The following is an 11,466-nucleotide window of genomic DNA, read 5'->3' on the forward strand; positions in this document are numbered from 1 at the left end:
AATGAATTTTTGAAAGAAATTATTTTTCTGAAATTTGATATGAAAATTTGAAATGAAAAGGAGTTAGAAAATATAAGTATCGGGCTCGTATTTTGGTTCCGACGCCCGATACAAGTCTTAAATATGTGTTAAGCACTATCTGTAAAGTTTGGCTAAAAACGGACGTCATATGACGTGTTTCGGACTAAAAATGGAGAGTTTGAGTTATGAAAGTTGAAGAAAGAAAATCATGTGTTTGAGGCTTGATCCTATGTATATGATGTTATTTTGGCGATTTGATCGTACGAGTAAGTCCGTAAGATGTTTTTAAGGTTGTGTGCATGTTTGGTTTGGAGCCCCGAGGCTCGGGTGAGTTTTGAATGGGGCCCGGGAGGTCTTGGACTTAATAAAATGCAGGTTCGGGTGTTGCAGACACCAGCGCGGCCGCGGTCATTTCCGCGCGGTCCGCGCTGGAGCCGCGCGGCCGCGATGCATTTTTGTGCGGTCCGCGTGGCTGAGTCTGAGGGCTAGGGTTTCAGGTTAGCCAGCGCGGCCGCGCACCAAAACAGTGCGGTCCGCGCTGGAAGGGTTCAGAGAAGCCCCACTTTTCTCCCACTTGGCGCGGCCGTAACACATTTTTGTGCGGTCCGCGCCAGGTCCTCAGAAAGGTATACAAGTTCGGAAAATCTCAGTCCATTTTCACTTTTCAAAAACCCAAATTCTAAGAGGCGATTTTCCAAACAACTTTTTTTCTCCAAAATTGGTAAGTGATTTCTAACTTAATATCTTTATTCCTTAACATCTTTTAACATAATTTCAACTTCAAATCAAAGATTTTCATGGGGAAAATTGGGTGTTTTGGGTAGAACCTAGGTTTTTTACAAATTGAGAAGTTGGACCTCAATTTGGGGTCCGATTTAAAAACAAATCATCTATTGGGATTCATGGGGGAATGGGGAACCGGATTTTGGTCCGAACCTCGAGTTTCGACCACGTGGGTCTGGGGGTATTTTTGACCTTTTTGGGAAAAACCTTGAAAAATCTATTTTCATGCATTGGGGATGATTCATTTAGTAATTATTAATGTGATTAAGTAACTTATGACTAGATTCGACCTGATTGGTGGTGGAATCAAGAGGTAAAGCTATACTAGAAGCGTGAGTTGAGTTTGGAGCATTCGAGGTAAGTGTTTGTTCTAACTTTGGCTTGAGGGAATAGGATTAGGATGATATTTGCTACTTGCTAATGTGGAGTACGGTGTATAGGCATGGTGACGGTTATCTATGCACCGGAGTCTAGCATGACCGTGAGTCTTGATTGCTTTTAATTCGAATAATGTGACACAAGCCAAAGTTAGAACAAACACTTACCTCAAATGCTCCAAACTCAACTCACGCTTCTAGTATAGCTTTACCTCTTGATTCTACCACCAATCCGCTCGAATCTAGTCATAAGTTACTTAATCACATTAATAATTACTAAATGAATCATCCCCAATGCATGAAAATAGATTTTCAAGGTTTTTCCCAAAAAGGTCAAAAATACCCCCGGACCCACGTGGTCGAAACTCGAGGTTCGGACCAAAACCCGGTTACCCATTCCCCCATGAATCCCAATAGATGATTTGTTTTTAAATCGGACCCCAAATTGAGGTCCAACTTCTCAATTTGTAGAAAACCTAGGTTCTATCCAAAACACCCAATTTTCCCCATGAAAATCTTTGATTTGAAGTTAAAATTATGTTAAAAGATGTTAAGGAATAAACAAAATTAATTAGAAATCACTTACCAATCGTTTTGGAGAAAAAAAGTTGTTTGGAAAATCGCCTCTTAGGTTTTGGGTTTTTGAAAAGTGAAAATGGACTGAGATTTTCCGAACTTGTATACCTTTCTGAGGACCTGGCGCGGACCGCACAAAAATGTGTTGCGGCCGCGCCGAGTGGGAGAAAAGTGGGGCTTCTCTGAACCCTTCCAGCGCGGACTGCACTGTTTTGGTGCGCGGCCGCGCTGGCTAACCTGAAACCCTAGCCCTCAGACTCAGCCACGCGGACCGCACAAAAATGCATCGCGGCCGCGCGGCTCCAGCGCGGACCGCGCGGAAATGACCGCGGCCGCGCTGGTGTCTGCAACACCTGAACCTGCATTTTCTTAAGTCCAAGACCTCCCGGGCCCCATTCAAAACTCACCCGAGCCCTCGGGGCTCCAAACCAAACATGCACACAACCTTAAAAACATCTTACGGACTTACTCGTGCGATCGCTTTAATTCGAATAATGTGACACAAGCTCCTTGTTTATTTGATAAGTTTCATATAATGTGAACGGTTGAGGAAGAATGATTTAAAAGGAGAATGTGTTGTGAATACTCCCTTGCCGGGATGTGTAGACTGATATATATATTCTCCCTTGTCGGGATATTTTGGGTTGTTAGCTGTACCCTTGCCGGGTTAAAGGTATTGAGTTGTTATTCTCCCCTGAAGGGGTCTACTATATGAAGTCAGATATTATGAACTATAATTGGGATCGTGTGGCACGCCGTCCACTTATATATGATATTATGGGATCGTGTGGTACGCCGTCCACTTATATATGATATTATGGGATCGTGTGGCACGTCGTCCACTTATATATGATATTATGGGATCGTGTGGCACGCCGTCCACTTATATATGATATTATGGGATCGTGTGGCACGCCGTCCACTTATATATGATATTATGGGATCGTGTGGCACGCCGTCCACTATATATATATATATATCATGGAAACCGGAGTTTCTTCTATTTATTTTCGATATTTCATTTTTATCTGTTACTCCTCGATAGCATGTCCCCTCCCAGTTTTACTTTGTATTATCTTGTTATTGTTTTCTTGCACTTGTTGTATATACATCTGTACAGGTTAATTATGGTAGGTACTGTCTAGCCTCGTCACTACTTCGCCGGGGTTAGGCCAGGCACTTACCAGCATATGGGGTCGGTTGTGCTGATGCTACACTCTGTACATTTTTGGTGCACAGATCAGGGAGCAACTTATGGACCGCAACAGTCGGACTTCTGGGAGCTATCTTCAGTCCAGGGACTCTCGAGGTAGCCTAGCTGGCGTTCGCAGGCCGAAGTCCCTTTCCATGTTTTTTTTGTTTGTTTATCTTGTATCAGACAAACATGATGTATTTTCCCTTCAGACATTGATTGTAGTATTCTGTAGTAGTCCGTGAGCTAGTGACACCAGACTCTGGGTAGCATTTTGGTTCAAACTTCCGCACTTTTGGTTTTCAGTCGCTTTAGATTTAAAGTCTTCCGCTTAGATTTTGTCTCGTTTATTTATTGTTTGAAAGAAAGCAGGAAAGGTGTTTTACATATTTGGCTTGCCTAGCTCCGATAGTAGGCGCCATCACGACACCCGATGGTGGGAAATCCAGATCGTGACACTCATAAGTGCCAAACCACCTAATGAAGCTATCTGAATCGCAAAAATCAAATTTCGAGATCGTTTACTCACAAGTCAACTTCTGATTGACTTATCCAACTAAATGGCCAATTTGAGGGACTAAGTGTCTCATATCACTCCAAATCTACTCCGAACCCGAACCAACCAATGCGACAAGATGAAATGAAGCTGAACAACACATAAAGAAGCATAAATGGGGGGAAACAAAGCGGTAACTTATGAAATGACCGGTCGGGTCGTTAAATCCTCCCCCTCTTAAACAAACGCTCGTCCTCAAACGGGTCAAGAAACATACCTAAATCCTCAAATAGGTGAGGATATCTGCTCTGCATCTCTCGCTCGGTCTCCCAAGTAGCCTCCTCCCCAGGACGACTTCTCCACTGCACTTTCACTGAAGTTATATCCTTTGATCTCAACTTTCGGACCTGCGGCTCCAAAATAGTCACTGACTCCACATCATAAGCCAAATCACTGTCCAACTGAATCGAGGTGAAATCCAAAACATGGGACGGATCACCAGTATACTTTCGGAGCATAGAAACATGAAATACCGGATGCACACTCGATAAGCTGGGTGGCAAAACAAGCTCATAAACCACCTCCCCAATCCTCCGAAGCACCTCAAAAGGCCCAATGAACCGAGGACTCAATTTACCCTTCTTTCCAAATCTTATAACACCCTTCATGAATGAAACCTTCAGTAGAACCTTCTCCTCAACCATGTAAGACACATCACGGACCTTCCTGTTAGCATAACTCTTTTGTCTGGACTGCACCATACGAAGCCGCTCCTGAATTACCTTCACCTTGTCCAAAACATCATGCACTAAGTCTGTACCCAAAAGCCTAGCCTCACCCGGCTCAAACCAACCAACTAGAGATCTACACTGTCTCCCATATAAAGCCTCATATGGAGCTATTTGAATACTCGACTGATGACTGTTGTTATAAGCAAACTCCGCAAGCGGTAGAAAATGATCCCATGACCCTCCAAAATCAATGATACAAGCGCGCAACATGTCCTCCAATATCTGAATAGTGCGCTCGGACTGCTCGTTTGTCTGAGGGTGAAAAGATGTGCTTAACTCAACCTGAGTACCCAACTCTCACTGAACGGCCCTCCAGAAATGCAAAGTGAACTGAGTACCTCTATCTAAAAATAATGGAAACTAGGACACCATGCAAGCGAACAATCTCTCGGATATAGATCTATGCTAACCGCTCTGAAGAATAAGTAGTACACACGGGAATGAAGTGCGCGGACTTGGTTAGCTGATCCACAATCACTCAAGTAGCATCGAACTTCTTCAAAGTCCGTGGGAGTCCAACTACAAAGTCCATGGTGATCTGCTCCCACTTCCACTCTGGAATATCTATCTACTGAAGCAAACCACCCGGTCTCTGATGCTCATATTTCACCTACTGACAATTGAGACACCGAGCTACAAATCCTACAATATCCTTCTTCATTCTTCTCCACCAATAATGCTACCTCAAATCCTGATACATCTTCGTGGCACCCGGATGGATGGAATATCGCGAGCTATGGACCTCATCCAGAATCAACTCCCGAAGCCCACCTACATTGGGCACGCATATCCGGCCCTGCATCCTTAATACTCCGTCATCACCAATAGTCACATCTCTGGCATCGTCGTGCTGAACCATGTCCTTAAGGACAAGCAAATGAGGATCATTATATTGACGCTCTCTGGTGCAATCAAACAAGGAAGACCGAGAAACCACACAAGCTAAGACCCAATTGGGCTCCGAAATATCCAACCTCACAAACCGATTGTCCAAGGCCTGAACATCAACTACAAGAGGTCTCTCCCCAACAATAATAAATGCAAGGCTACTTATACTCACCGCCTTCCTACTCAAAGCGTCGGCCACTACATTGGCCTTTCCAGATGGTACAAGATAGTGATATCATGGAACACTTGCACAAGTATACATGTGGTTAGTCACCCTCTGTCGGTTTAAGAAGATGAATCCTGATGTTATTGATCATTTCTATACTCCTTCCCCTATTTGCCTCCTATGTGAGAAGGGTTCTATTAGCACGTGCGTCGTCCGTGCAATTACTAGTTGAAATGAGGGCACAAGATACCAAGTGTTTAGGGTTTACAAAGTGAGACCTTGTGAGTATTTTGAGGTATTTTACCTCGGGGAGATTATTGGATAAATCTGGTGTGAAAGCGGTTATTCTTGCCAAGTTGCTACTTGTCCCTCCTTTGTCTGTTTTCATCGGATTTAGACTGCGATCAGCTTACCCTACTGTGTTATTACTTGTTGTGTTTTACCGCTAATTGTTGCTTCTGTTTCTCATTGTAAGCATTGTATCATTATTGTCATTATGCGTAGTTTTGTAGAGATATCATACTCTGGTTGTTCTCCACTTATACTTGTTCAGGTTATCTAGTACAATAGGTGTCTTGACTGTCCCTTATCACTACTCCACTGAGGTTAGTCTTGATACTTACTGGGTACCATTGTGGTGTACTCATACTACGCTTTTGCACATTTTTGTGCAGATCCAGGTATTTCGGAGTCAGTCGATCGCTAGCTAGCTATACAGATTTTGCTGTGGAGACTCAAGGTAAACCTGTTGCTGCGTTTGCGGTCTTCAGATTCACCTTCTAATATTGTACTTGCACTATTTTATCTCTATTTCAAAACATTTGTATTTGTAGACCTCCTAGTAACTCAGTAGAACTTATGACTTATACTACCGATTTTAGGATTGTAAATCTTGTATAAAGATTTCTAATTTGCATTTGTCAGTCGTTATTTAATACTGTTATTATTTTAGTGAATGTTAGGTTTACCTAGTCCTTAAGACTAGGTATCATCACGATCTCCTACGGAGGGGGATTTGGGTTGTGACAAGTTGGTATCAGAGCTCTAGGTTCATAGGTGCTACGAGTCATAAGTGAGTTTAGTAGAGTCCTACGGATTGGTACAGAGATATCTGTACTTATATTCGAGTGGCTACGGGACTATTAGGATAGTTTCACTTCCTTCATTCATATCGTGTGAGTTTATTGTTCTCGAAGTTTGAGCTTTTATCATTTTATTCTCGCACAAATGGTGAGGACACGAGCTGGAGTTACTAATAACGCTGCCCCCGGAGCAGGTGTCGTTAGAGGCAGGGGAAGAGGCTGAAGAGGGGCACGTGCCGCAGCTAGGGCACCTACTAGAGCAGCAGTTGAGGAGCCGCAAGTAGCTCCAGCTAGGGGATAGGTACCGGAGGCACCTACTGTTATCCCCAGAATTCATGAGACTTTAGCGCAATTTCTGAGCATGTTTGGTATATTGTCTCAAGCGGTATTGATTCCACTTGCCTCAGCTACTTCACAGATCAGGGGAGGAGCTCAAACTCCCGCCGCCCGTACTCTAGAGCAACGATTTCCCGTTAGTCAGGTTGCAGGTGTCATGGCGACGTAGCCTGTGGTTCCAGTTCAGCCTGTGGCTGGGGCAACAATATTTGAGGAAGAACAACTTAGACTTGCAAAGTTTAAGAAGTATGACCCTCCTACTTTCAGTGGTCTGGCTTTAGAGGGTGCACAGGGTTTTCTAGAGGAGTGCCACCGCATACTCTGCACTATGGGTATTGTGGAGACGAGTAGGGTTGCTTTTAATACGTTTCACCTTAGGGAGTGGCTTATTAGTGGTGGCGAGCATATGCGCTGGGCAACCCGACAAATGCAGCTTCACTTTCATGGATTCAGTTTTTAGAGATGTTCTTGAGAGATTTTGTTCCTTAGTCCCTTCGGGATGCATGGCACGCAGAGTTTGAGCAGCTGCACCCGGGCACTGTGTGAGTGTTAGAGCATGCCGTTAGATTCAGTGATTTGGCCAGACATGCACCTGCTTTGGTTGCTACAGTTAGAGAGCATGTTTGTAGATTCATTAAGGGGCTCAAACATGATATTCGATTTAGCATGGCTCGGGAGTTGGAGTTAGATTTTTCATTTCAGTAGGTGGTAGAGATCGCTCACTAATTAGAGGGTATGTTGGACCAGGAGAGAGAGGACATGTGGGGCCAAGAGAGAGAGGGCAGGCGAGGTCAGGAGAGAGAGAACATGGAGACTAAGAGGCCTTGCAGACCGGAGAAATCAACTGGTCCTTATTTTGGAGGCAAGGTACGACATGGTAGAGGTTTTGTGGGCCAACCAATTTAGTTTGCACTTAAGGCTTCGTACGGTATTTCATGTGCTTATAGGTCTTAGAGTACCAGTATCGTACAGTTTCCACAACAACATTAGCCGAGAGTTTGCTTCGAGTGTGGAGATACAAGCTATATGGTGAGAGATTATCCCAAACTCCAGACAAATGTGTGACAACAGGTTATTCAAGAAGGTAGAGGGTGCCCAAAAGGGGGAGACCCGATCCGTTGATGTGATTCCTATAGTAGGTATCAAGCCACTGCACCAGATGATGTCATGCATGTATGATTTTGATTTGTTATAGAGGATCACCATTCGCATCATATCAGGCCACTCCTATTTTGCTTCACATGTGGGTGAGTTTTGTGATTTAGTATTCTGCTTATATGTTTGCCCCTATTGGAAGATTCTATAAGTGGTAGCCCGTGTCTATCATTTTATTTTTTATTTATTATTGAGAGTTACGGGACTAGAAGTGAATTCCGATTGTCCATTACGGTAGGTTTTGATGTGATTTCTAAGTAATTTGGTTACGGCTTGTGATTTAGATGCTCTACCGGAATCAGAGTTCAGTAAGTGTTGTGATTTTTTTGGCGGAGTTGAATTAGTGGAAGGTTTCAGTTGTTATGATGTGTATTCTACTTGTGATTCAGAGTTGAGGGTGAGACCCCACAGTTTTATGTGATTTGATGTGTTTGAACCAGACTACGTGCAGTTATGGAAGTTGTATCAGGATGAGATCCTTGTGATTTGTTCATATACCTTGATTCTTCCTAGTAAATTGATTCGTAGAATGGTAAGATAGGGAGTTGTTTATGTCGAGCTTGTTTGATATTTCTCTTATGTGTTTCTCCTTACATATTCAGTCATTTTTGTGATGTGCTTATTAAGTTTTAGCTTGCGTAGTGTGTGCCCGGTAGTGTTAGATATGACTTGTTGATTCAGGTGAATAGTTATGAGGTCTTCATGTTTCTTGCATCGTTGTTAATATTGTGGAGGTTTGAAATAGGGTTTTAATGGATATAAGGCTAATTGTCAGTGCAGAATTTGATTACAGATAGTTATTGTGATCACAAATGTTATTATGGGCCTATGTGTGATGTATCACGTTATGTGGTTGTACTTTGTGGGTGTATGCATAAGTTGTTACGGCTGGTTGAGGCTGATACCGGGTGTGGATATAGGAATCGGGACTTTAAGAGATGGACAAATGGTGAAAATTCTAGTTCTAAGGCTTATTGGTTTGGTGGAAAGGATAAATGTCAGTTGAGGTGGTGACGTCAGGATTATATAGATTGCAGTGACGTGGGGTCACCTATGGGTATATGTAGGATGGATGCATTCAGTGATTTGATGGCTTGTAGATGATTCTTGGCACGTTCGAGGATGAACGTTTGTTTAAAAGGGGGAGGATGTAACGACCTAGTCGGCCGTTTTGAGAATTTACATCCCGTTTGGCGTCTTAAGGTCTTGAGCAGATTCATGTTATGTGTTCTGACCTACAGGAGTGGCCGAGTTCAGTTATCGAATGATTCGAAGTTAATTTGGAAGAAAGATTCTATTTTAGAAACTTAAGCGGTAAGAGTTGACGGGAGTTATGCTTTAAGAAAATGACTCCGAAATGGTGTTTTGAAGATTCCAATAACTTCGTATGGTGATTTTGGACTTAGGTGTGCATCCGTATTTGGATTTGGACGTCCGTAGGGTAATTTGAAGCATTTCGTTGGAAGTTGGAAAAATTAAAGTTTTGGAAAGTTGAAAGGTTTGACCAAGAGTTGACTTTGGTGATATTGAGGTCGGAATGCATTTTCGAGGGTTGTAATAGCTCCGTTATGTCATTTGGGACTTGCCTGCAAGATATGATGTCATTCTGGGGTGATTTGATAGGTTTCGGCGTGAGTTTTAGAAGTTGGAAGATTTGAAAGTTCATGAGTTTGATTCATGGTGCGATTCATAGTGTCGACGTTATTTGATGTGATTTGAGGCCTCGAGCGAGTCCGTGTTAGATTATGGAACTTGTTGGTGTGTTTAGATGGGGTCCCGGGGGTCTCGAATGTGTTTCGGATGGGCTACGAACCTTTTCTCCATGATTTTGGATTGTTGTTCTGGTAGTTGCTAGTTTCCTTCATCTCGATCGCACTAGCTCTTCTGCGATCGCGTAGTGTGATTTTTGGAGGCATATAATATTTATTCTTCGCGTTTGCATGCCTCCATCCGCGATCGCGTAGTTGTGCATTTCCCTTCAATGCATTCGCATTTAACCGTACGCGTTCGCGTAGCATAACCCCAGTTGGTTCCCTTTCAGGATCGCATTCTCCCTTTCACGGTCGCGTAGTGCATTCCTTTGGCGTCAGATGCTTTCCCTCTTCATGATCGCACTCTTTTGTACGCGATCGCCTAACATTAATTTTTGGACAGTGGTCATTTCCTCTTCACAATCGCAGTTGAAATTCCGCGATCGCGATGTATTAATCACCGGACAGAATATAAAAGTACTCTATTCCGAGGGTTAGCCATTTTAAACATTTTTAGAGTTGTAGAGCTCGGTTTTAAGCGATTCTTCGTGGGTTTTTCAAGCAAATCATTGGGATAAGTGTTCTTCATCTAGAATTTATTGCATTCCATGATTTTATCTATATTTTTATCATTAAATTAGTGTTTTGAGTTGAGGGAAAATGGGGATTTTTGAAGAAAACTTTCAAAGTGTAAAATGATGATTTGAGGGATGAATTGATATCTTAATTTGATAATTTTGGTATGGTTGAACTCGTATCGGAATGGATGTTCGGGTTTTGTGAAATTTATCGGGTTTCGAGGTGCCGGCCCAGGAGTCAACTTTTGGGTTGATTTTTAGTTTTCGATAAAGATTGAAGCTTTATTAGCCAGAAAAGTTTCTTATGAGTTTTATTTAAACTTTGAAGTTATTTTGGCTATATTTGAGCCGCCAGAGGTTATTTCACTCGAAAAGTTCATATTAGAGTAACGGTGTATCTTCTTTGAGATAAGTATTTTGCCTAACTTCGTGGGGGGGGGGGGGGGAACTACCCCTTAGGATTTGAGTCTTTTATGCTAATGTATCATGTAACGTCCGTGTACGCGAGGTGACGAGTACATACTCGGGCTTATTTATGGAAAGTTAACCTTCTAGAGTTCTTAGGTTCTTGTGTTCATTAGATATGAAGTTGTTTTCTTATGTTAAGTCACCCATTTACTAGTTTCACCTCCATGTGTTTTAATTGGAATTAATTGCTTCATGTTCCACTCTTATTGCCTATTTGATTCTCGTGTGCCTTAACTGAGTTGTTGCCTCTTCAATTACCATGCTATCTTTTCCGTTGCTTATTCTTAATTAAGTTGTTGTATTGCTTCCGTAATTTTCTCAAACCTAAATGAAGTTAGTTATCCTTTATCATAGTTGCCTCATCCTTATTTGAAATTAATGACTCATGTTCTCTCCTTTGTTGTCGAATTGTTGCTTTGTGAAGTTATTGTTACATATTAATTCTCCCTTGTTGAGCTATTCTTATTGTGACTAGTATTATCTATTGTGTTTATTCTTTGTGAGCCCGTTCTATAGTTTCTTTGCGTTCTAAACCTCTTGAGTTGATTTACTTGTCGTATTCTCGTATATTGTTGTTGTTGTTGTTATTGTTGGTGGTGGTATTGTTGTTGTACTCAGTTTGTTGAGTCGAGGGCTATGCGCAATTGTGGTATTGAAACTGTTTAGAGGAAGTGTCGTGGAATAAGGGTACATATTATGAAGATCATTCTATTGTGTTGCTGTGTTCTTGATACGTGAGATGGCTGGGAGGATCTGTTCGGGTGTTTGCATGAGATTTCTGCCGTGCTATTGTTACTATTGATGTC

Source organism: Nicotiana tabacum, chromosome 11 (assembly GCF_000715075.1).
Source record: "Nicotiana tabacum cultivar K326 chromosome 11, ASM71507v2, whole genome shotgun sequence".
NCBI classification, from domain to species: domain Eukaryota; kingdom Viridiplantae; phylum Streptophyta; class Magnoliopsida; order Solanales; family Solanaceae; genus Nicotiana; species Nicotiana tabacum.